The sequence below is a fragment of the Orycteropus afer genome, unplaced genomic scaffold (assembly GCF_000298275.1).
Source record: "Orycteropus afer afer isolate SDZICR_OR568_19922 unplaced genomic scaffold, OryAfe1.0 scaffold00045, whole genome shotgun sequence".
In the NCBI taxonomy this organism is placed as follows: Eukaryota; Metazoa; Chordata; class Mammalia; order Tubulidentata; family Orycteropodidae; genus Orycteropus; species Orycteropus afer.
Genome location: NW_006921632.1, coordinates 13,283,773 through 13,288,974, shown reverse-complemented (window position 1 = coordinate 13,288,974; position 5,202 = coordinate 13,283,773). Strand labels below are relative to the sequence as shown.

General features: G+C 38.9%; 1 non-coding gene across 1 annotated transcript; it reads right to left on the bottom strand.

Annotated features, from left to right (window-relative positions):
* Positions 1-3,591: 3,591 nt before the first annotated feature.
* On the bottom strand, positions 3,592-3,695 carry LOC122149766. Its single transcript, XR_006163315.1, has one exon. It is a non-coding gene; the product is annotated as a U6 spliceosomal RNA (small nuclear RNA).
* Positions 3,696-5,202: the final 1,507 nt, after the last annotated feature.

Genomic DNA, 5,202 nt, shown 5'->3' with positions numbered 1-5,202 from the left:
AGCACATCTGCTCTGATTCTTTCCATAGCTGTCCATGGGCTGAGATGCTTCCCTATCCATGGACCTCATAGTATCGTGATTGTTTACAATGTCTGTCTTTGCATTGATTTTGGAAGGTCCTTGAAACAAGTTAAATCTTTCCACCTTCCAGCCCTGACACCTGGCACACAGTACCCTACTCAAACAAAACTGTTGAGTTAATGACTAAAACTTAAAACAAAGAAGTGAGGAATCAGTGTTAATCAGTCAACACCAATACATTTGAAAGAAATCCACCACAGAACATTAGTTTACTTAATTTTATTTTTGCAGAGAGAGGGGGATTCACACAGGGATATTCTCTAACAATTTATCTTTTGTTGCACTATAAACAAAACATCCAGTCTCATACGTGTTGTACAAAAGAGAAAGAGTCAAAATACAATTTGTTTAAAAGAAATAACTTCTGTGGTACTATATCAGTTTACAAGTAGTTTTTGAACTCTTTTCAGTGATACTCAAATTTATCCAGAATATTTTTAATCCCCTACTACCAAAATAACCAGAAAAAGACAAAAAATCAAAAGAACCAGCAAAGCAACAGGAATTTAGGACTTAGTTAGCTTTGAGAACTCTTGTATTAACTACTCTAAAGTGAGGGGGCATTATGAAATTGTCAAAAGGGTTCCTCTTCTTTGCATCCTTTGGAAAAAAAGAGGTCAAAGGGATTCATGCCCAAAAGAAGTAGGACTGAACTCTAAAATCCTCAAATTTTGAGTATTTGGCTAATTGCAATCATTTACTTTCCTTGGGAATTAATAGAAACCATCTGCTTAATGATAAAGCTGAGCTCTGCAATTATTTGAGGAAAAAATGTGCCACAGTCAGCATAAAAGAGCCTTATTGAGGAAGCCTGCTAGACATATGTAGTTTTTTTCATAATTAAAGCCAATCGCATTCATTAATTTAAAAATGCTGTTTTGATCAGCTGCCTCTATTTTTTATTTATCACCACCACCCTTGTTAATATGCACCTATGCAACCTTCAATTTTAAACTTACGGTAGGTTAAATAACTATAATTGTACAGATGGTTGTGATCACACATCAAAACGTTAAGGCGATCATGAGAAAAAATAAGGATGGAGAAAGAAAGGTTTACTCTAAACCACGTATCTGCCTTCTGGGTCTGATACCTATGTGTAGCAGAGCTATTTTCTTTTCCTACCAAACAAGAAGATGGCTTCAAGCACTCCAAACAAACTTCCTTTGAACCAGCCATCTCTCAAAGCTCCTGGTAATACTAACTGTGGTTTTGCTAGCAGACTTGAAGGGTCCCAGAGAAAACAGGCAGCTTTTGTTACACAGTAGCCTGCAGAACAGAAGGAGCCAACAACGTCTCCTCTGAAAGGCCATAAATATTGATCCACCTGTAAAGAATAAGGGTGCTGTGTCTTTATGATGGCAAATAAATAAAGGATGAGGAGATCAGGGGAAAGAGAAAGGCACACACATTAGGGGTTAGGGCCAATAATGCAGAGCCTGGTTTCTTTTCTGTGTGTGTGGCCCAAGGGAGAAAGAGATGTTTATTTGGACATCCTCCACTCTGAGAAGACGGTCCACTGTCGGCTTTTGGGCAGGCTTTATGCTAGAGCTCAGTTGTTTCGTAAGCAGAGACCATTATAGTTTCCAACCAATTTAAGGAACGGCTTTGAATTTAAGCTACTTGGTAAGGCGCAAGCTGATTCCTCACACCTTGTACCTTCCAAAAAGGAGGATAGTCATTTTTAAAGCAGTGACTTTTAACTAGTCACTACTACAGATCTTACCAAATGTGGCATGGGATTTAAAAGTAAGAGTTTAGTACAAAAAGAAATAGGGTTTAGTAAAGAGATACTGCTTGAAATCTACAATAGTCATTCAATACCTGTACCCATTTATGAAAATAATTTAATTGATATCCTTATGTTTTATTTTCTATTTCTGAAAAATGGGGGCAATGATAGTATCTATCATAGAGGTTTTGAAAATTAAATAAGGTAATATATGAAAAGTGCTTAGCACAGGGCCTGGAACAGAGACTCAAATCCAAACCAAATCCAGTGCCACTGAGTAGATTCCAACTCATAGCAACCCTATAGGACAGAGTAGAACTGCCCCCATAGAGTTTCCAAGGTTGTAAATCTTTATGGAAGCAGACTGCCTCATCTTTCTCCAGCAGAGCAGCTGGTGAGTTCAAACCACTGACTTTTTGGTTAATCAGCCAAATACCTTAACTGCTACACCACCAGAGCTTCTAAATCTTTATAGACACAGACTGTCTCCTCTTTCTCCTGTGGGGAGGCTGGTGAGTTCAAACCATCGACCTTTTTGGTTAGCAGCCCAATACTGTTACTACATCACTACCAGAGCTCCTTGGAACAGTGTCCTGCAAATGTGAACTATTTTGTTATTCTTCTTCTAGTACAAACTAGTAAGAAAGTCTCAGGAATCACCAATAGCGGCACCACCTCTAGGAAGAAGGTATCTATTTTTCCTCTTCTTTTGAAAAGACGTCTAGGAAGTAAATAAAATTTGGCCTTAGGCAGCTGTGAGTAACAGCAGCAATAGTAGTATCAGGAATATACATATAGACTCAAATTTATATTTGAGAGAAAACAACTTTTCTGATAAATAAAAAATGGTCTCTTAGAATATTTTCATGCTACTTCCTTGGTTCCTTTTTTTTTTTTTTTTTTCCTTTTTAATTTTCCAAACAAATATGTCCATTGTTGTGTGCAATTGTGTGGGACAAAAACTCTATTTGGCCCTTTGTCTCTGGTTTCTGAAAATAGCCCTTGGAATTTCCCAGCAACCCAAGGTATCTTTGTTTTTCTAAAACAGCCAAGCACCACATAAATGTGTGCAAAAGAGTTAGGAGCCCAAGCACCAAACCTGGCAAATTAACTTCAAGATAAAAGGAAGGCAGAGAGATGGAATCAGTCATGCACTGACTAGGTATAAAGGCCTCAGTCAGGAATATACACTGAGGCCCCAATAATGATGATAAAGGACCCTGTGTCTTGGAGCTTCCTTCAGAGCTTCTGGGCTGATGACACAGCATGGGAGACCAGCATATCTCTGGGACACGAAGTACCACGCTGAAAACTCCTCCCAGACCTCACCTGTGCATCATGCATGTCCTCCTGTGTATCTTCCCCCCCCCCCGCAAAAAAAAACATTTTATTTTGGGTTAGGTGAAAACTTACAGAGCAAATTAGTTTTCTATTCAAAACTTTATACAAAAAATACAAACACTTCACCAATTTGGGAGCTCTGGTGGCATAGTGCCTAAGGCATCTGACTGTTAACCAGAAAGCTGGTGGTACAAACCCACCAGCCACTCCTCGGAAGGAAGGCTGGGCAATCTATTTCCATAGAGATATGAAAACCAAAAAACCAAACCCACTGCTGTCAAGTCGGATCTAACCCATAGAGACCTCTCCTTAGGTTTCCAAAGCAGTATCACTACAGAAGTAGATGCCTTAGGCACTACACCACCAGAGCTCTTACCACTTTGGAAACTCTAGGTCCCCACCTAGAGTCACTGTGAGTTGGACTGACACAGCGAGTTTGGTTTTTTTTGGTTTTCACCAACTTACATGTTATTCTTGCTCAGGGGCCATGCTAATCTCCTTATCAGTTCAAGTTTAGTATATATGCTGCTGAAGCGAGCATTCTTGCATATCCTTTTGCGGTTATCTTATCAAGGTAATAGTCCCTTTTCATGAGCTCTGTGAGGTATTCTAGTGAATTATGGAACTCAGTAGGAGCCATGAGGGCCAGCAGGGCCTGGCATCTGCCTATGTGGTAGGTGATCAGAAGGACACAGTCACAATTTGTGAAGATCCAAGCCTTGGGTATCTGGTGGAAAAAAAGAGGGCTGTGCAGGCAGCTGTTTTGTAAAGTCCTAACTCTGGTTAGTTAGAGTCAGAAAGAGAGAGGGAGAGAGAGAATGCCATGTGGGTGACTGGTGGCAGAGATGGAGAAGTGGGAAAGCAGAGATGGGAATTATCTAAGCATTCTGGGGATTGGCCTTGTATCAATTATTATGAATAGAGCAATTGAATGGCATATTAGCTTGGAATCAGAGGCCGGAGTGCTTCCCAGAACCCCTTCAGCAACTCTGTCACCTTGGGCAGGATACTGAACCTCTTTGTGCCTGTTTCCTCCTCTGTAAAATACAGATAATTTCAGGAAGTCTGAACATGATGGAGTGAGAGGTACAATAGCACAGTGGTTAAGAGAGTGAGCTCTAGGATAAGATGATTTGGGTTTAAAGCTCCTTCTACCACTTATCCCAGGTTGCCTGGGGGCAAGTCACTGCACCTCCCTGCTTTTGGTTTCCTCCTTTGAAAAATGAGGATAAAAAAAGTGAGGATAAAGAATGATTAAATAAGCTCTTAGAGCATATTTATCTCATGATAAAGGCTTTTAGAGCTGAATTAATTTTACTTACTGTTGTAAAGATCAAAAGAGATAATGCATGTAATCCTTGCATGTATTAAGAGCTTGTTACATGATACTTATCACTCCTGTTGAAATTAGAAAGCACAAATGAACAAAAACACAAAAAAAGTAAAATAACCTGTAATTCCAAGGTGGAGTCTGTTTAAGTAAAATACTATGTAAGTAACCAAAATGGTAGTTGGAGAAAACTGTATTTCTAAGAAAATTACAGAAATATATTTCCCTAATTCTCTGACACAGGGCATTGAGCATTTCCAAGGTGGGAGAAGACTGTCCTTTGAGACTTACTTAAGATTTCACAAGTTATTTAATTGGGGAACGAGAAACCTATAATGATGATAATGCATCACATAAGGTGAAGCAAATTCCTACTCAACAAGGGGAAGTGTTAAAAAGACTTTTAGCCAAACCCATGAGAAAAAAGGGAGTAAATTTGTTAACGCCAGCAAATACAAATTTTATTCATGGCAGAGATTTGAAAATATAGAACTTTCCCCTAAAACTGAGGCTCAAGTTTCCTTCATCAACTCTTTCCATAAGGCATTGGCAATTATTAATATTAATATTAAAAATGCTTATAGCTTGAATAAAACAAAATGGACACAAACTTTTATTTTTCTTACTTTAAGAGAAAGTACACTAACAGGTAGTGGAATACACACACTTAGAAAAATGGCCCATTGAAAAGCATCCGAGTGGGTAGCTCTAAAAAAAA